Raw genomic sequence first — 22,067 nt, forward strand, 5'->3', positions numbered from 1 at the left:
TCATCAAATGATGGGCAGTATCATTTCAATCTTTCACAACACTGATACCAACAAAGTATGATACCGCTGAGTATATTGATATTATTAAATGTTGTTAATAAAGTGGCTGCTAGAATTCCAGAAGAATGTAAATGTCTTCCTTCTCTTCTTAACATCCCTCACCTCCTGAATATCTTGTGGAGGCCCAGGGCATGTCCTTGAAGGACATCATATTATTATGCAAACTGAAGAGTTAAGTGGTATTGAAATGTGTCTTCCACTCTAAGTCCTCCCTAAATTATAGGAATTATACGGTGTCTTATCCCTTTAGAACATTGCTTATCATAGCCTGTGCCTTACTGGTGGACGTTTTCTTTTCTACTAAGCTGTCCTGCTTCCCATATTCGCACAAATACAGAACTTTGCAGCTAGAATCCATATTTCTTCCCCACTGCTTATGTCTTGCATTGTTAAATACTGCAGTGCAAAACATCTGGGTCACATAACTTTCTCCCCCGCCTTGTCCTCTCCCAAACTCTTTCCTATTACTACTGCTAGTGTCCTACCAGATGAACTGTTGCTCTTTTAGGAGGTGAATCACTGGAGAAAAAGGATCAGGCATACTGAAATGAGATATTTTCTTCTGGACTTAGATTATTGTGTCTTCAGTAGAGCTGGTAAAACTATATTTTTATCTTCTACAGGCAATTCTGATGAAACTAATGGCAGAATTTCAAATACTGAAAAATTTCAAAGGAAAAGCAGATTTATTTCAATTTCAAATAACAATGGGAGCTGAAATTTGCATGTCTCATACCTTCATTTTTCTCTATGAGATGGTCTCTGGTGTTGGGTCAGACAATTATCCTACCATGTCTTGCTGTGTCCCCTTTTGGAGAGGTCGATGAATCAGATGTTAAACAGAAAAATTCTATGGAAATAAATGTACTAATAAACTAGTTTACTAAACTGAAATTGTTTGATTTATTTCTCTTCCAAACACGTATCAAAAAAGTCAACTGGAGGACAAAGAAAAGCAAATAATCTGGCTTTTCAGTATTTTTTAACTGAAACTCAGCAGCATTTGAAGAAAATATAAAAGCAGTGAGTAACCAGGAGCTAGTGACACAATCTTGTGACCACTCTCTTCATTCCTTCGTATGTCTGCAAAACCATGGTTAGCCTGAATCAGAGACACCATGCCTGGTATCAGTGCTGGTTACCAAAGTGGATGATCATACAAGTGCCATTTGCAAAATACGGTAGTGTCCAGGGGTTGAGTGGAGACGGCATCTGGTGCAGTGGTACCAGATAAAATAAATGTTATATTAAGATAAACTGATTGTTATGGAAAAATAATGGCTATAATAGTGTTTGGGTGATCTAGATTTTAACTGGCTGAGAGTAATGATTTTGTATGTGATCTCTGTTTTATGAGAAAGAGAGTAAAAACACTGAACCCCTAAAATTTCTAGTTTAAAAACTATTCATAGTACCAATTCAGATGTTTCTTTTTTCTGGGAAAAGGAAAAAAGAGCTTCCTAATATAGCCATAAGATAATTTGCCATTGTATTCTGTATGCTTTATTGACTGTACTGCTGAGCAGAATAATAGTGAAGCAAAAGATAATGGTGAAAAATTCTCTCCAAATACAAAAAGGAGTGATAAAGAAACAAAAAAAAAGGGGGGGGGGAAGCCCCCAAATCCCTAGCATTTAAAAGAAATTAACTGAAGTTTACAGTGAATGCAGTGCATTAAAGCAGATGACCTACCTGAAGACTGCAAAAAATCAATCTACTTCTACTGCTCTTTCATAATATGTAAACCAAGACATAATCCAAAAAAATCTCCATGTTCATGTTTTTCAGATATGCAGATACCGACATTGCTACCAGTCTCTCATAAATTCAGTAGTACAGTATCAGCAAAGTCATAAAATTTGGGCTAACACAGAAAGTAAAAACAAAACAATGGAAAAGCAGATATATTTATCATTTGCACTACAGATCAATCCATAGTTTATAACCTCTGCTCCTTAAGAAAAGTTGCTTTAAAACTTCTTGCTGTCAATTTAGTTGTTTTTTTTTTTTATTTTATTGTCAGATCTGCCTCCATTAGCGAGTAATTCCACTTGGAAATTGTTTATATAAAAAATAATATTTACATGTCTTCGACACAGACACTGGTGCCAAGGTTGGCAGACTCATAAGAAAATTAAAGGTCCTTAGTGCATGTCCCGCAGTCAGAGAGAGAATCACTGCATGACTGACCATGGGATGTTCTTCCAATGCAGGATGCAGACCAGTACAGCGCCCGTATGGATGTGGTCATGTGGATCTGGCTTGACACAGCTCTTTGCTAAGCTACCTGGACTAATTGAAAAGCTGTCTTCCGACAACATAAAGTGCTTAGGAAGTACTTAAATAGTAGAAACTGCTCTTGTTGAATGCACCACCTCCAAGTTAGTTTAAACAGACCTGCTGTTTCTATACTCAGTACAGAGAGACATTCCACATTCCTACACTTTCTGGGCAAAAGCCTTACATCCTGCAAGCCAGCACAGTATGAATTAATTTTAGGATACTATGATGATTTATACCAACTGGTATAGGGTCCAAGACCAGCCAGAAAACAGAGAAAAACAAAAAGATTAAAGATGCAGGACACAGGTTTCAAGCAGTGTCTGGACGCACTGCATATAATTCAGAGGAGGATCATTCCAGAAGAGGAAGGCTTTAAGGCTATCAACTTGTCTGGCACTTTTCATAAGCAGTATATTATCTGAAACAATCAGCAAAAGCCTTGTTTTCTGAGGTGATATGCAAATGATACAACCCTGACTGATCCAAGACTAGAAACACATCAGAAGATACGTTCAAGAAAGTAAGAGGAAACTAGAACCAAGAATCTCTAAACCTTTAAACCCTCTAACCCTCTTTCTTTTGGGGCTGTGGATATGGCTTTAGTCATATAGTTAATTCTACACAGGAACAGTGACTGCTTTCAAGCCGGACGATTCAAAACTTCACTCTGAGAGGTCACCAAACCCTATCTCACTTCGTACATTTGCTTTTACTGGCGGCCCCGCTCTCCATGCCACCTCCAGCAGCAGGAAGCAGATGGGACTTCCTTTCCATCCGGCCGCTGGGCAGGAAACATTTGAATCTTGGACAGCCACGAGCTGTGGTGGAAGAGCACGACAGGAACTGACAAGCTCTCAGACACCGCAGCGGCTTCCGACCGGGAGGCTGTCAAGATTGTACTGCACCCTGCCATCCTACCCAGAACTGAGCATTCTTGAAAAATTAGAAATGCTCACCTCAGGTACAAATGCTGGAAATGGGACTAATTAGTCTGGAAATCTGTCTTGAGAAAAATCACTTGCGTACATTATCCAGATAGCAGCTATGCCAAGACCATACTTGCTCTAGACTATGTGCTTCCTGTCCCTTTTGTTCTACAGTATTTTTTGATGCAAGCACATACTGCATTTTCATTGTGTGACCATCCCTACTTACATGTGAAATTTGATTGTGCTGTCTGGCACATCAGTACAAGGGAGGGGTTTCTCATCAAAGTACGAAATAAACTGAGCCTCATTAATGTATACATCTGTAATGCATTCAAATTCAGAGTGACTTACTGTGTGTACTGCAATATGGGATATTTCTGGAGTCTAATGTAAAATTGCATTATCCTGAGCTTCCACCTTTCTTTCAATTAATTCTAAGCAGATTTATAACTAAAACTTCCTCATAATATAATGCTAATACCAACTAGAGACCATGTAGTACACTACCCTACTCAAAGCAAGGACAACTACAGCAGGTTGCTCAGAGGCATGTCCAGGTGGGTTTTGAATATCTCCAAAGATGGAGACTCTACGGATTCTCTGGGCAACCTCTTTCGGTGTTTGACCACCCTCACTGTAAAAAAGTTTTTTCTTATGTTTAAACGGAATTTCTTGTGTTTCAGTTTGTGCCCACTGCCATTCATGCATTCACTGGATATCACTGAAATAACAATAATAAATATAAATAATGCTAATATAAATGTTGTCTACCTAGACTTCAGCAAGGCTTTCGACACTGTGGACATAAAATCCTCCTAGGGAAGCTCAGGAAGTGTGGGCTGGATGAGTGGTCAGTGAGGTGGACTGAGAACTGGCTAAATGGCAGAACTCAGAGGGTTGTCATCAGCGGCGCTGAGTCTAGTTGGAGGCTGGTAACTAGCAGTGTCCCCCAAGGGTCAATACTGGGCCCAGTCTTGCTTAACTTCTTCATCAATGACCTGGATGAAGAGTTAGAATGTACCCTCAGCAAGTTTGCTGATGACACCAAACTGGGAGAAGTAGTAGATACACCAGAAGGCTGTGCTGCTATTCAGTGTGACCTGGACAGGCTGGAAAGTTGGGCAGAGAGGAACCTGATGAAATTCAACAAGGGCAAGTGCAGGGTCCTGCACCTGGGGAGGAACAACCCCATGCATCAGTACAGGCTTGGGGCGGACCTGCTGGAGAGCAGCTCTGCGGAGAGGGACCTGGGTGACCTGGTGGACGACAGGTTGACCATGAGCCAGCAGTGTGCCCTTGCTGCCAAGAAAGTTAACGGGATCCTGGGATGCATTAGGAGGAGTGTGGCCAGCAGGACGAGGGAGGTTCTCCTTCCCCTCTACACTGCCCTAGTGAGGCCCCATCTGGAGTACTGTGTCCAGTTCTGGACTCCCCACTTCAAGAAAGATGAGGAGCTACTGGAGAGAGTCCAGCGGAGGGCTACGAGGATGGTGAGGGGACTGGAACATCTTTCCTACGAGGGGAGGCTGAGGGAGCTGGGCTTGTTCAGCCTGAAGAAGAGAAGGCTGCAAGGGGACCTAATATATGCTTACAAATATCTCAAGGGTGGGTGTCAGGAGGATAGGGCCAAACTCTTGTCAGTGGTGCCCAGTGACAGGACAAGGGGCAACGGGCACAAACTAAAGCACAGGAAGTTCCGTCTGAGCATGAGGAAGAACTTCTTCCCTCTGAGGGTGACGGAGCCCTGGAACAGGTTGCCCAGGGAGGTTGTGGAGTCTCCTTCTCTGGAGATATTCAAGACCTGCCTGGACAAGGTGCTGTGCAGCCTGCTGTAGGTGACCCTGCTTTGGCAGGGGGGTTGGACTAGATGACCCACAGAGGTCCCTTCCAACCCCTACCATTCTGTGATTCTGTGATTCTGTGATTCTGTGATTCTGTGAAATACATGAAATATTAACATCAAGAGGGATAAAGAAACAAACCACAAGTCAAACAAAATGGGAGATACTACATCTGATGAAACTTATGACACTCTTAAAGACAGAAGAGATTATTAGACCATTTCATGCCATCCTATAAATCACAGGCTAAGAATTCTCATTTATGGATTTCTTTACCAAGACTGCTAAGTTTGTGTTGTGGAAAAGGGCATCTGATCTTGATAGCACAGAAAGCAAAAAATAGTTGCATCTTGAGTTAATTAGGAATTAGAAAACATATCTTTTTGTGCTCTAAATTTCCTCCTCTTTGGTCTATATGCATGGAAATAGGTCCACCTGGTTTAGGTACTTTATTTATTCGTGCATTTATTTGTTAATATATGTTCTCAGTTTGGTTTTTTTAAATTCCCAGACCCTGCACTGCATATTACAAATGAGTCAACAGTCCTGCATGCGCATCCAGCTTAGCCAGTTCTTTGCCAGGGTGGCTGGAAGTCTGAGCACTGTACAGAGATCCTGCTGAAATTCTGTTTTAAATCTTGACAGACTTTTCCAATTCTGACCCTCCTAACTTCAACGTGCATGCTGTCTGCCTTGTGATGGGTTCTGCTTTAGTTTCAGCCTTCATTACTGCTGGTAAGATCATACATAATCTGTTTTGCCTCTAAGTAGCTGGTCTCTTAGCTTTGCGTAGACCAAGAAACAAGTGACTATCCATTCTCCCCCAGTACGGACAGCTATATTTTGGGTGTATAATGAAGCAGTCTTTGTAAATGAGGTGTTTAATTTTCTCTATATTCAGGACAAGAAGGTGTTTTTCAGCATCACTGGAAGCAATTCTGTTAACGTAAGCCTAGTATGTGATTTAAGCTAACGGGATCTCACCATGTATCTTCTAGGAAGGCTGTGATTACTTTGTGCCTGTGCGTGAATTCTTCTATATTTCCAGACCATTGATTTACAATTCTGCATTATGTGGCTTAGTGACAACATTGATTTTATGATAAATTTTTCAGTCTGAAAAGTGTTCTCAGAACATTAAAATCAGCTATGCTGTACCACAATATTATCTCTTTGCATGTGCATTTCAGTTGCTGAAAAATAAATTTCTACAGACATAACTAGCAGCAGAGACTCATCAGCATAATGCAAGCCACAGCAGAATATAAAAATGGGTTTAAGAGCAGGGTTTTTCCTTAATTTAAAAAAATACCTTGTATCATCTCACTGACCAGGTAAGAACTGAAATGAAAGTACTGGGAAATAAATAGCATCTATTTAGCCGTAACACAACTATTTATGCCTTTCTGTGTTGCTAAAATATTCTCATCAGAGCTGACAGCCCTTAGCAAAACCAGAAAAATCAGGGATTAGTGTCAATGAATTCCTTGGCATTTGGCAAAAATTAAATCATATCATGACTACTGAGGAGGCAAGTCGTTATATCTGACATTCAGTTCTATTATTGTATGAAGCACTCAGAAGCTATTCCAGTTTTCAAAAAATACGTCTACATGTATTCTTAAAGGAACATATTAACAAAGATCTGCCCTGAGGTGCTGACAAGCAGTTACTATTCATTTTATGTGAATTATTGTTTATCTCCTCCTAAATTCCAGATAAATATCTGAAATATTTCAAGCTGTCCAGTACTACAGAGGTAAATAACGAGAAATGAATTCACCTATTCATATTCCAATTTCCTTTGCTGTTACTTAAACACAGATATTTGCCAAAGAAATGTCTAAACAGTGTGTGGAACCATCTCTGTGATTATTTGCAAAGAACAGGTAAAAGCTTTTAACCCTGTCCAGCAGTATAGCAATTCAGAGTTCATGTGATTTTGGTTTTGCCATGTTTAACTTGCATTAACTATGATGCCATTTTTGTAATGTAGACTCACACCTAGTAATAACTATCTTGAAGAAAGTGTTATATCTGGTTGCATACCATTACTAGCTCCCTTCAATTACTATTTAGAAGAAATCTAAGAGAGCTGATGATGGAAAGCAGCAGGCAGGGTTATCAGCCTATGTATGTAAAAATTGTGATATTGACTGGATCAGATTCTGGCAAGTCAAGATGAAAAAATTTTCTCAATGCAGTCGTAGGAGAAAAGCAATTATTTCAAAGACATTCCAGCAAATGACAATAATAAGTGTTACATCTCAGATATTTTTATCTAAATCCAATATGATAGTGGAATATTAGGAGCACTTCAAACTGCTGCAAGTACCTAAATTAAAAGGTACAGCAGCCACCTCTTTTAGAAGCTCCGCATTGAGCTGAGTTCTTAATTTCTAGTATTGTAAGATTCAGACACATCTGAAGAACCAGACGTTTTCCCACGAAACATAAACTGAAACTTCACCAGTCATTTGCTGCCAACATTTTAACGTATGCATGATAGATGTGTTTTAAAGAAACAGAACATTAAGAAGTCTTCTGCTTTTCGGTGAAAATGCTTCAGAAAACTCTTTCGTGTTAGTTCTAGCTCAAATATGAATAAGAAGGAAAGTGCCCAAATTTACAGCCGAATCAGGTGAGTTGATATCATCATACTTAACATGAGGTGAAAGGTTTAGTTTACAGATCATTTGGTCGTCGCTGAGCTGAGGAAGACCAATGTTAAATCTTGCAGGGGCTAATTCTAGGAAAGGAGGGTTACACAAGAATTGAAATGGCCTATGGTTTCATAGCCCAGACTTCCTAAGGAAGAATTCAAAGTATAGAGGAAATTGTTGGGGTATGGTTATATTTTCTGCTCACTATGATGGGAGTTGGTGCTGTTTATGCTGTATGGTGTAAGGTTAAGAAAATTACAAATTTAATGAAAGAATAGTCATCATCATTACTTAAAATTTTCTTGTTTAGATGAGAATCACTTCTGTTTCCATTGACAAGAATCTCTGATGGTTGATTATGAACAATATGTATTCCATTATATTCTAATGGAACTACATGTAACATTACGAGATTGAAAAATAGTCTTCAGGTCACTTAACTGTCTTTTTGTATTTACTGTAATGAAGATTTAATTTTACATGAGTTAGTCCAGAATGCTGAACAGTTATCATGGATGTCTATTTCTGTCTCTTTGGTGAAGACATTTTATATGATAATTTTGTGCTTTAAGTGACACTGTCTAAAATGTTTCCAATTGAATTAATTATTCTATGTTACCAACAACTCACAGCAAAATGAAGCATTCTGGAATTGCATCTTGTTTGTCTGTTATAGAAACAACATGCAATCAAAAATATATACCAATAAAAAGCCAAAGCCTCTTGAGTGGTTTAATTAGCTACTGTCTCCTCATTCGCAGTTCAGTATGTTTCCTGGTAAAACCATTTTTAAATTAGCTATAAACAAACACATAGATTATATTTTAAAATCAATTTAGTTTGTACATGTGTATAAAACTTATCTTTTCTTCACCGTTCTCTTCCTCGGCCTCTATCTACCTGTTTCTCTGATGTAGTTATTGTCTCCCCTGATTGTTTAAAATATTAATCAGGAAGCAGGCATCCTGAAGAAGGAATAATACAGTCAATATTTTTGAAACAAAATGTTATGTTATTATTCTACATTGATGAATTTCATGCTAATTTTAAAAGCGACCATTCAACATAATCTAGAAATTACACAATACTTAGTGCATAATGTAGGTATTATACAATATTTAGATTGTGTGGTAAAGAGTGTTACAGAAAAACATTGAGCTGAACTATGGGGTGTAGCTCTAGCTGAAGTACTACTGACAGATGTAACCAAGACAGATTAAGTATTTCAATTTGAAATTCATTCTGTCAAACATTTATAACTCTGAAAATTTCAGTTCTTGAGCTGGGATTATCCATACATGATTTCTCCTTGTAGGACAAATAGAAATACTTGAAAGTTTGAGAACAAATGTTTCATCTTTTTCTCTTCTCATAGACAAGCAGCTAGTTATACATAAAGTATTTTTTTTGATTTTAAGACTAAAAGCCCTGTTTCCCTAAAGACTGAAAAATTAAGGTTCACATACAATTGTACCTTTGAATATTCAAGAGAACACTTCTTCCATTTCACCTTGCTGCGAGTTTTTGAAAATTGATGTGAGACTTCATGACAAATATTACAAAAATAATCATAGTCCTAACAAATTTGGGACACTGTTTTGAAGAAGAAGAAAGACAGATTGTTCATTGTGCACTCTCCAGTATGTATATTCACATGAAGAATAAATTAGCCATATGGTCAAAAGTGTATCAACAATTCCTACTACATGATGTAGGTTTCATCACAAGCTTCAGTTCAGACACAAATTACTCCCTGTTTTTCAGAAATCAGCATAAATTACAATAAGTTATAATCTCATTGGAAAGCCCTTCTCTGAGTCTCTGCAAATATTTTAGATTTCATTTCAGTCAGTCTTTGGGTGCAACTGAAAGAGACCCCTGCTTTGTGTTGTTGAATATTTACTGATAAGAAACAATAAGAAAACATATAGTACTGGATATGCTACCTGACTTCTGCAGTAAGGTATCTTACAAATTAATACTACATAATCTTCAGTTGTCTGATCACGTATCTGATTCTGCACAATGCTCGTCAGTCTAGGGTGATACACAGCCAAGATCAGCAAGACTTCCTTTCAGGGGCTCCTGACTGAGACTGTAAAACTCTGCACAACAGAGACACAGACTAAACCCTGTACGTGTGTAAGGATATGGGCAAACAAAACCTCACCCAGGTAGGAGGGCTGCAGAGGTACATCAGGTGACATCAGCAATGGTGCACAAAACAAACCAGTGCTAAAGAGCTTTCTACAAACCTCTATGTCTACCCTGGTATATCTGACTTTGCTTAAAATTTTGGAAGTACTACATGATAATAATTGCTGTGGACATCTTAATTTCAGCATTCTGTGCCTGGGATATTAACCATGACTTCATAAATTTCTTTCAGGCCATTTTTAATATGTTTAGCTGCGCATAAAAAAGAAGGATAAGATACTGAAAAGTTAAAAAGCTACATCACAAAACAGCTTCCTTTCTGCTTCTTGCCAAACGAACACAATATTTAAGGAAATGTGAAACAATAAGGGTGAAAAAAAGAGACTCTTTCATCATGTGAATTACCAATTTTGTCCAAATAGGAAGTATGCATCTCAATGTAAAAACATGCGTTATTTCTCACAGATGGTGCATACGTGGAAAAGAAAAAACAGGCTAGAAAGTTTCAGAACTACTGCTTTAGTGTCCAATTACTATTTATAGATCTTGCTGTTTTCTTGTGTGTTAACATTTGGGCAGTACAAAAAAACCAAGCAAAACAACTGGAAATAACAGAAGTGGGTCATGACTGCCGTTTGTTTAATTCACTGCACTCATATCCAGTCTGAACTCGAAAATGCAAAAGCTTGGACGGTTTACTCTGAGACTCTCCATTTTGCATAAGGTCATTAAATTAGAATCATGTCTGACTTTATGTTTTGGCACTCTTCGCTCTGAAGTTAAAACCTCAGCCTCAGACAGATTTCAAATCAGATAAAAGCCAAGTCTCCATATTACTGATCTCATGATCAGCTAAGAATTCATTAAAAATGCTTTATGCACATCTTACCTAGGCAATTGATAGCATATGGAAGTCTGTAGTTACACGAGACAAGAAAATATTTAACTACCTATTCAGGGTTTAGATCTATGAAAACATCTTCTTTTTCATTATATAAAAGGTCATTTATACACATTGATCAGCACAGAAGTACAAAGAATATCACATCATGTTTCCATAGATAGCAATAGGTCCATTTGTCGCTCAAACCTTCCCTTTTTTACTTTATGTGATGAATGTACAGCTTGATATGAAAGCATGAAATAATGATTTTCACGTAACTGATTTTTAATAAACAGGGCAGCATCTTTGAGCTCAGCTTTGACATTCTTTGTAATGACTTTTTCTGAGCATTGGCCAAATTATCTGTCATCAGTGGTTATTAAAATAAAAGACCAATTTCTTTAATTGCTGCAAATTGCAGTGTTGCATATATAACTGCTATGAATTACTCATCATCCCAGCGTTGTCTTGCTTCTATGAACAATCCCAATGACATCTATGGGAGGCCTGTTAAGAGACATAAAAATCTATTTAACAGGAGCCTAATTTAACACAGATTAACTATTCCCTGCGATCCATACTAGGTATGACTGTCAAAATGAAGCAGCCCATTCAGCAGTCTTTATTTCAGAGTGATTTTGTGAGTAGCAATAACTTTATTTGTTATTTTTCAAGGTGCCCTTTTCATTCCTGTATTATTTTCTTAAGTAGTAAACAATAAACATACCTCTGACTGTGAGGCTTTCTGGTCTGGCATCCTGAATGCCTTGAAGTAAACTCCTTGGGGAAGTCAAGGTGACCTTTCAAGGTACTACATTTCAGGATCCTTCTTGCGGGCCAAACTAAGATTATTTATGTAAAAACACAGCTGTCTTGATAAAGGAAGCCATGTAGTTTTGTCAGACCTCAACATTTAGCAGCATGCTTGAGATCTCTCATCCTGTTGCTCAACCCTATCACCCTAGGAAAGAAAAAGAAAACAAATATAAAAGAATGGAATTCAACATCAACAAAATAAACACCTTTTGCATAGCAAGGCTCTTAACAGAGCTGCCAAGCTACATAGATGTAAAACCTTCCATTCTTTCACTGGAAATAGAGGTTAAAATACTCTCCTTACTATCGTTGCAAAAGATGAAAAGCTTTTGAGCCTGGGGAGGAATTTTGTGGTTCTTTCTTTGTTTTTGATAACCAGTTTAACCACTCCTTGTCTGTGAGAACATGCAAGTCTTCTGGATTCTCCCAGAAAGTACCCTTGAATCAATAAACCACTGCAAAACCTGTTACAGAGTTTTCCTCTTCACAACAGCATATGCTGAAGTGTTATCCAGAGAAAGGTTTACTAAACTGAAGCCCAAAATAAGTACCATTGGTTCCTACATGAAGTCTGTATATGTACATGTACTCCACTGAGATTCCAGACAGATAAAATCCTTATATCTGGCATTACTTTAAAGGTGCTCTGCAGAAATTGTCAGCATTCAAAGGAGTTTCTTTGTGTTCACAATAGCATTTTTTCTCTTTCAATACACTATGGCCAATAATGAAATATTAAATTTACTACTTAATAGGTGTTTTATTAATTTAGATACCAAAATGTCCCTTAACATTTTCCCTTGGTTATTCTATTTAAACCACTTGAAACATGCTTAATTCACTGTCTACCAGTATATACTCCAAAAGTCCAAGTTTAGAGCTAATAACTTAAAGGTTAGTTACAGTCAGAAGTTGCAGTCATTTTCTGTTCATCCAGCAGCTACATGTTTGGAATACCCCGGTAGCACCTATCTATATTTTGATAAGGAACAGCAGTTTACCTCTAGCAATTTAATCTAAAAACTGGAAAGCAATGTTTTGGAATTAGTGTGGTGGGAGGGGAGGTAGAAAGTCAGATGATTACCAATTTTACATAAAAGTATTTTCTGTTTAAACATGAATGTATTTACGCTGATTTCATAGCCAAAATTTAAACACAAACATGGTTCAAAATCATCCTGGGTAAAGCTCTAAAAAGTAATTTCCCTTCCATTTCCTGAAGCCGTATCAGGACCTCACAGGACCTGTACTCCATTCACAGTACTGTGGCAGAGGTCTTCCCAAGAGAGGGCATTCTAGCATGACGACGTACCTATGTATAGTTAATGGCAAACCAAATTTAAGAAGACCACAGTGCCAACATTAATCACAAGCAGAAGAACACGGAAGAACATGGAAATTGTGCAAAAGCTACAACAGTCACTGTTTCCAGAAAAAAGAAAGGAAATATAGGAATCCAACAAGTTGAGAAATTATTAGTGTAACAGATATGCCAGAAAAACAAAAAACTATCCATGAGAACAATACGGTCTCACACAGCTGCAACAAAACAGCTAAAAATTGCCAAGATGGTTTTCAAGGACTCAATCCCCAAGTAACGTGTATCTCAAACGGAAAAAACTGACTGGCTCACAACATCATCTGCCCTCTGTACTATGTACATGTACTATGTATTAAGTAAATGGACTTACAGAATATGCATATAATAGGAGTAGCTAATGAATATAATAGGAGTTAATGAATATAATAGGAGTAGTCAAGCACGTGAAAAAAGGCTTCCTTTCTGGAGTAACAAACCTCCAAAATGGCTCATCATCCAGCGAAGCAAGGCAAAGCCAAACAGTTGTAAACAAAAGCACTAAAGAGATACGACTATCACATGCCCACAACTGAAGAATATTACAGATATGGTAAAAACAATATTTTCCAATGTCATAGACAAGTACTGTCAAATACTAGTGGATGAGGAAATCCCTCTTCATCTAATTTCAGTAGACCCATAAAGATTCTAGATATCTACATTGCAATAATAACACTATTGTTGCTGTTATTTGTGAATTTGCTGGTATTTATGAATGTAATGACATTAGTCATTAGTAGTGTGGCTACTTGTTTCTGACAGTAAGACACATCTCCATAGGATTTTCAGAGATAGCTTTCACTTTCTGGTCTAGGAAAACAAAGGTCTCATCTCTGCCATTAAAAGGTAAGGAAGTGAATCTCAGTAAAATAAGGGGAAACTGTGGTACGGTCCTTGCAGTCCCCTCACAGAAGGCAGCAAACAAAAGGCAAAGCCAACCCAGCATAGGTACAGACCTACAGGGACGAATTAATGAAGAGCCTATCAGAATCTGTAAACTCCCTAGGCTTTTCAGGTAAAAAATAACGTGCAATGCTGTTTACATATGTTAAATGCTTAAGCATTATGCTCAGACAAAAACAGATCATCAGCGATTCACGATCACTAGGATTACTGAGAGCCACACACCAAAACTCTGGGGCACTCTGATCTTATTACCAAAAGTACACAGATGCACTTTAGACAAGTCACAGCTGAATTTTAAGCTAAAGTAGTCTTTAAGCACGAAAATATGACAAATTAACATGATCCTCAACTCATCTGGAGGCATCAGCAAAGCTAGTTACAAGCTCATTTTAACAGTAGACCTGGGAAGAATCCAAAAGCAATTATATACTGAGAGAACTGAATAGCTATATAGCCTCTGTTGAGATGGTCAGAAAATACTTGAGATGTCGCACAGGCCTCACAACAAATGCTGGAATTATGAAGATGAGATAAGCATATGCAGTGCCAGAAGCAAAAAGACTCAAGACCCAGAGCAATGAGAACAAAATTATCTTCGAAGTAGAAGCCTGTAGCCAGAATATAAAGACGTAATAAACTGCCCCAAAATTGTGACTGAGATGTGCAAGCAGGTGAGCAACTGTTATACATGTGAAGACATATATCTAGCTATAAAGAGAGTGAAAATTTGCTGACATTTTTCACAAATCTTTCAGCAAAGTAGGTATGGACTTCTCACCACAGCTGAATAAAATTGCAGTTTCATGGCAGAACACCCTTCACGCGTATGGATGCTAGCCAAGGTATAAAATACTGCTGCAGTGTGCATTCTAGCAAAACCAATGAAATATTTTAATAAATACAAACATTTGATTTCAGATGATAGAATCTCAGAGGAGACAGACCATTTGCTATTGGCTATCTTGCCACATGGCAAGTCACTACTGTCCCCAGTAAGTCGGTTATTCGGCTGCAAGGTATTTTTGTCTGGCTTTGATTCAATTCTTTTTAGTCAAAATAAGAGTCAGAACTGATCCATTCTGGCAAAAAGTTTTAATCAGAACTACTTAGTGTTCATGATGAAACATCTTCTAGTCAAAGTATTTTCAACTGGTTCTGTAAAATAACAGATGAGGATAAGCATGAAATGGAGTGTAGGAGAGACGGTCATCAAGATGGACTTGTCAATACTGAACTACTGTGCCACTGAGTGGTAAGACTGGTAATCAGCAGCATGTTTGGAGTGCAATATGGGATGGTAGCAAAGCCCATGATGCCTGCTCAAAACAATCAAGATTCAGTGAGACTGAGCCCACTGCCAACACCCTCCAAAACCTCCAGCTATTGCCTGAGTCTCAGAGGGCCCCGCTATGCAGCTACAGGGGTGCATCTCCTGTCAGATGGTGTCCGGCTGGCCCTGCGAAGAATATCACAGTCTTCCTCTCCAGAGGGTGAGGTTAGTCTTTCCTGTCTTCTGCTCTGTCTCGAGCTCTTCCTGGCACTCAGTAATCACAATGTGTTACAACATACTGCTTCACAGTACTAGCAGAGACAGGATTTTCCTTCAGATGGTGACAGAGCTAAAAGAGGCGGATCTGTCGATTCTCTCAAAGAGAAGTACCCAGAAATGGGTTTGAAATTGATTTGGAAAGAGGCAATACACCATGTGTGAGTCTCTCTGCAAAGCTAAGAGTAGCATCGAGCAGCGCTGTTGTTTGAATTAAATTGCTTCTTTTAGCTTCTAGATAAAAAAGGATCTAGGGAAACAATCATGAGGAACTGTACTAAAAAAGCCTAAGAGAAAGGTGAAAAGGGTATTTCAGCAGCAAACATGCAAAGAAGTAGGTTTAATGAAAGATTAAATACAGAGAGACTACATGACATAGTTTAAAGAACTATTACATTAACAGGGTTGTCATCTGTAGGGAGTCATGAAAGGTGAAGAAGAGACTCATTAGACATGGAAAATCTCATTTTGAAGACTACGATATAAAGAAGTTATTTAGAAATCCTGGCCTTCACTCCTCCACACACACTTCAAACTCAAGTATTTCCCATGAGCCCCTCGAAACACAAACATAAGTTAAGTTAGAGAATTGCGTTTTAAGTGAAATATCTGCTTTAGAAGGATGAGTAAAAAATGTAAAGAGTCAGAAAGTATTTTGATATTTTAAAAAGAGGTGAGTAGCCTGTAAAGGTGGAGAAAAGATGGATTAAGCATCCCATGCTACAGATAAAACACGGATTCCGCTTCCTTTCACTAGGTCTTTTTGGTCCTTGTAACTAAGATATGGATAGAACATGGATAAACACATCTCACAAGGTCAAGATTATAGAATCATAGAATCATAGAATCATAGAAAGTTTTGGGTCGGAAGGGACCCCTAGAGGTCATCAAGTCCAACCCCCCCGCAGCGAGCAGGGACACCGCTAACTAGATCAGGTTGCTCAGAGCCCTGTCCAACCTGGCCTTGAATGTTTCCAGGGATGGGGCCTCCACTACCTCTCTGGGCAACCCGTTCCAGTGTTTCACCACCCTCATTGTAAAGAATTTCTTCCTTACATCCAGCCTAAACCTACCCTGTTTTAATTTAAAACCATTACCCCTCATCCTGTCACTGCTGTCTCTACTAAAAAGATTGTCCCCATCTTTCCTATAGGCTCCCTTTAAGTACTGAAAGGCTGCAATCAGGTCTCCCCACAGCCTTCTCTTCTCCGGGCTGAACAAGCCCAACTCTCTCAGCCTGTCCTCACAGGAGAGGTGCTCCAGCCCTCGGATCATTTTTGTAGCCCTCCTTTGGACCCGCTCCAACAGGTCCATGTCCTTCTTGTGCTGAGGGCTCCAGAGCTGAATGCAGTACTCCAGGTGAGGTCTCATCAGAGCAGAATAGAGGGGCAGAATCACATCTCTCGACCTGCTGGCCACGCTTCTCCTGATGCAGCCCAGGACACGGTTGGCCCTCTGGGCTGCCAGCGCACATTGCCGACTCATGTCCAGCCTTTCGTCTATCAGTACCCCCAAGTCCCTCTCAGCAGGGCTGCTCTCGATCCTTTCATCCCCCAGCCTGTATTGATACCGGGGATTACCCCGACCCAGGTGTAGGACCTTGCACTTGGCCTTGTTGAACCTCATGAGGTTCACACAGGCCCACCTCTCCAGCTTGTCCAGGTCCCTCTGGATGGCATCCCGTCCTTCTGGTGTCTCAACCGTACCACTCAGCTTGGTGTCATCTGCAGACTTGCTAAGGGTACACTCGATGTCACTGTCCATGTCATTGAAAAATATATTGAACAGCACCGGTCCCAGTATGGACCCCTGAGGGACTCCACTTGTCACTGGTCTCCATCCGGACATTGAGCCGTTGACCACTACCCTTTGGCTGCAACCATCCAACCAATTCCTTATCCACCGAACAGTCCACCCACCAAATCCATGGCTCTCCAATTTAGAGAGAAGGATGTTGTGGAGGACTGTGTCAAAGGCTTTACAAAAATCCAGATACATGACATCCATTGGTTTTCCCTTGTCCACTCTTGTTGTTACACCATCATAGAAAGCCACTAGGTTGGTGAGGCAGGACTTGCCCTTGGTGAAGCCATGCTGGCTGTCTCGAATCACCTCCCTGGCCTCCATTTGCCTTAGCATATCTTCTAGGAGGATCTGTTCCACGATCTTCCAAGGCACAGAGGTGAGGCTGACAGGTTGGTAGTTCCTAGGGTCTTTCTTTCTACCCTTTTTGAAAAGGGGCACAATGTTTCCCTTTTTCCAGTCACTGGGGACTTCCCCTGACTGCCATGACTTTTCAAATATCATGGAGAGTGGCTTGGCAACTACATCAGCCAGTTCCCTCAGGACTCTGGGATGCATCTCATGAGGTCCCATGGACTTCCGTACATTTAGGTTCCTCAGGAGGTCCCGAACCTGGTCTTCACTTACAGCTGGAGGGATTTTACCCTTTTACCCTCCTGGTCTCCTTCATGCCATACATCGACTCGGGAGGGGTGAGGAGAGAGGTTGCCAGTGAAGACTGAGGCAAAAAATTTGTTGAGTACCTCAGCTTTCTCTTCATCTGCTGTTACCAGTTTGCCGGTCTCGCTCATGAGCGGGGGTACACTTTCTTTGACCATCTTTTTCCAGCTGACATACCTGTAGAAGCCCTTCTTGTTATTTTTCACATCCCTTGCCAAGTTCAGCTCCAGCTGTGCCTTGGCCTTCCTGACCCCATCCATACACAACCGGGCAGCTTCCCTATACTCTTCCCAGGAAGCCAGTCCCTGCTTCCACTGCCTGTGCAGTTCCCTCTTCTTCCTTAGTTTGACCAGCATCTCTTGTCTCAGCCATGCTGGTCTCTTCCCTTCTCTGCCCGACTTCTTACACTTGGGGATTGAGAGCTCTTGCGCTCTCTGGAATACATCCTTAAAGACCTGCCAGCTCTGTTCTGTTCCCCTGTCCCTGAGGACCGTTTCCCAGGGAGTCCTTCTGACTATCTCCTTGAAGAGCTGGAAATTTGCCCTCCTAAAATTTAGGGTCCTGACTATGCTCTTCGTTATTCCCATTTCCCTCAGTAGCATTAGTTCCACCAGCACGTGGTCACTGCAGTCCAGGCTGCCTCCGATCTTGACATCCCCAACAAGCTCACTCGCATTGGTGACCACCAGGTCTAGTATCGCATCCCCTCGGGTAGGGGTGCTTATTATCTGGTTTAAGAAGTTGTCCTCAATGCATTCTAGGAACCTGCTGGATTGCCTACAGCTTGCCGTGTTGCTTTTCCAGCAGATGTTGGAGTGGTTGAAGTCCCCCAGTAGGACAAGAGCCTGCGAGTGCGAAGCCTCCTGGAGTTGGAGGAAGAACGCTTCGTCTGTCAGCTCCTCTTGATATGGTGGCCTGTAGTAGACACCAACCACTAGGTTCCCTTTGTTGCCTCTCTCTCTGGTTCTTACCCATAAGCTTTCGACCTGTTCGCGGTTATTCTTCAGGGACAGCTCTTCACTCTGTAATGTTTTCTTGATGTAAAGGGCAACGCCCCCGCCCCTCCTTCCTCGCCTGTCCCTTCTGAACAGCCTGTAGCCATCAAGAGCTACATCCCACCAAGTTTCCGTGATGGCAATCAGGTTGTAGCTTTCCAGCAGCACGATTGCTTCCAAATCCTCCTGTTTGTTTCCCATGCTGCGTGAGTTTGTATAGAAGCATTTCATCTGAGCTGCTGGCCTCGTTACCTTCAAAGCAGAGCACCCCTTTTTTCCCTTGAGGTGTTTCATGGGTATTTTCTTGTTGTCACCCAATACCTCAGGTGCCTCCAGCTCCCTTCCGCAAGACTTCCACATTGCTGCAGTGTCCCTCGCATGCTGCTGAGCAATGGGTTGAGGGCTCCTACTAGCCCCCCATCCCTCTAACCATTGTGTATCATCCCCTAGCCTGTCGCTGGCAAGCCTGATAGGTTCCCCTTCCCCCTTCACCTCTAGTTTAAAGCCCTGTCAATGAGCCCTGCCAGCTCCTGGGCAAAGATCCTCTTCCCCCTTTGAGAAAGCTGGTTCCCGTTTGATGCCAGCAAGCTTGGTGCTGTGTATGTCATCCCATGGTCAAAGAACCCAAAGTTGTGGCGGTGACACCAGTCACGGAGCCATGTGTTAATAGACTGAGTCTGCCTATTATGTAAGACTGCAAGCTAAAGAAGATAAATAACTGTTTTTTTTTCCTTCAGACTCCTGCTTACCTGAAAGAGGCAGCCTTTTTAAAGTCAAAGACACATATGAAATGAAAGTGATGGGAATGACTGATACTAGAGCAACAAAGCCACTCCTCAAACTTCTAATTTGCTCATTAGGTACAACTTTATAAAAGGTTTTAACTGTAACTATTGCCTCAATAAATTAAAAGCCCTCAGTGCTCCTAGCAATTTGCAGTAAGGAGAATAAACAGCTTTCACTGAACTCTTTCACATTGAATTGTTTAAGTTTGAGATGTCCAGTGGAACTAACAAGTTAGAAAAGTGAGAAAGGCTAAGGGAGATGCTGAAAAAAGGGTGACACAAAAAAACTAGTGTTATACAACTTCTATTACCATAAAGTATCAGAACAGAGAGTCTAAAAAAAGAAATTCACATTACAGAAAATGTTGTGTAGCTTTTTAAAAATAAAAGCCATACATTTATATGTTTTATTCCTATTTTGTTTGCTCTAATATTGTATTCTTCAGTATAAAGCTATGCATGCGGCACATTACAAAGAAAATATTCCGAAGAGCCATAAAAGCTCTCCTGCATTATCCCAGAAGAATGCTCAAATACAGCAACAGCTGTAGTAATTTCTTCATAGCTAGCAGTGAGTAACCTTATTCAAAAGTGTCTATTATTCTGGTGTTAGCTTTCAGAGGTGTGACGTAGAATTAGCACCCCTGTGTTAGACATTGCCCGAGAAATAAAGGAAGACGTGATTTTGGCCTGCTAAGTCTCAATAGTGGCCACTATTTGATATAAGACTGAAGATGCCCCTACAGAGACACTGATACAGTACTTGAAAAAGAATAACGGATAAGGAATTATCAATCACTCCAAAGATTTCTAGACCGTGTGGCAAAATATACCTGAGTTTCATAAGGAAAAGACGATTCAGAACATAACATGCCCTAAGGATATATGGTTTAAGTTTACAGAATTATCATTTGTCCTGGGTTCGGCCAGGACAGGGTTAATTTTCACTGGAATCCAGGAAGGGACACAGCCAGCCGGGCTGACCCCACCTGGCCAAACAGAGCAGGGTATTCCATACCATGTGCCATCATGCTGGGTGCCGGTGGGGGGGAGCTGGGTGGCGGGAACTCACTCGCGGCTCGGGAGTTCACGGTGGCGGTCGTGGAGGGCGGCTCTCTGGGTCGTGCAGTTTGTGTTGTGTTTTCTCCTTATTTGTATCGTTGTTGTTCCTGTTCCCTTTGTTTGCTGTTCTGTTAAACTGCCCTTATCCTGACCCACCAGTTTCTGCCTGTTTCTTTCCATTCTCCTCCACACCCCGGCGGGGGGAGGGGCAGCCTTGTGGCACTTTTGTTGCCGGCCGCAGCCAAACCAGAACATCATTTCACTAGCCAACAGAGGAGAATGTTCTAGTCACTTTGTTTCAACGAATAATGTTATGGGAGGTTTCTTTTTAAGTCATAAAGTAAAATGTCAAACTAATATCTAAAAAAACGATACAAAAAATGATACAGGCTGGTCTAGTAACTATTGGTTTGTTGTAAAAACAGGTATATAAATGAAGTGTAAAGCAAAACACTACTTAAACTTGCTGATGACTGTTAAAATCAATTATTGTATACTAAGAACCTATTGATATTCTTATTTCTGCTGTAATCATATGCAGTACTAAAAAATTGCTTAAATTACCCTATAAATTGAAATATTTACGCAACTTTGACTTATTTGCAGATCAGAAGAGCAAGCTGACACAGAGAGGTCATGGATAATGCAAGATGCTTCACTGTGTTTTAGGTCTATATATTTTCATGGAATCATAGAATCATAGAACCATAGGTTGGAAAAGACCTCTAAGATCATCAAGTCCAACCGTCAACCCAACACCACCATGTCTACTAAACCATATCCCGAAGTACCACATCTACACATTTTTTGAACACCTCCAGGGATGATGACTCCACCACTTCCCTGGTCAGCCTATTCCAATGTCTGACCACTCTTTCAGCAAAGAAATTTTTCCTAATATCCAATCTAAACCTCCCCTGACGCAAATTGAGGCCATGGCCTCTTGTCCTTTCACTAGTTACTTGGGAGAAGAGACCAACACCTGCCTCACTAAAACCTCCTTTCGGGTAGTTGTAGAGAGCAATAAGGTCCCCCCTCAGCCTCCTCGCTTACCATCTGTGTCAGGAAGTTATCTTCCACACACCCCAGGAACCTCCTAGACTGTTTCCTCTCTGCTGTGTTGTATTTCCAGCAGATGTCTGGTAAGTTAAAGTCCCCCATGAGAACAAGAGCTAGCGATAGTGAGACTTCTGCCAGCCTCTTGTAGAAAACTTCATCTATCTCTTGATCCTGGCTGGGTGGTCTATAACAGACTCCCAGCAGGATGTCTGCCTTGTGGGCTTTACCCCTCATCTTTACCGATAAGCATAAGCATTCG

The sequence above is a fragment of the Opisthocomus hoazin genome, chromosome 2, assembly GCF_030867145.1.
Source record: "Opisthocomus hoazin isolate bOpiHoa1 chromosome 2, bOpiHoa1.hap1, whole genome shotgun sequence".
NCBI lineage: Eukaryota > Metazoa > Chordata > Aves > Opisthocomiformes > Opisthocomidae > Opisthocomus > Opisthocomus hoazin.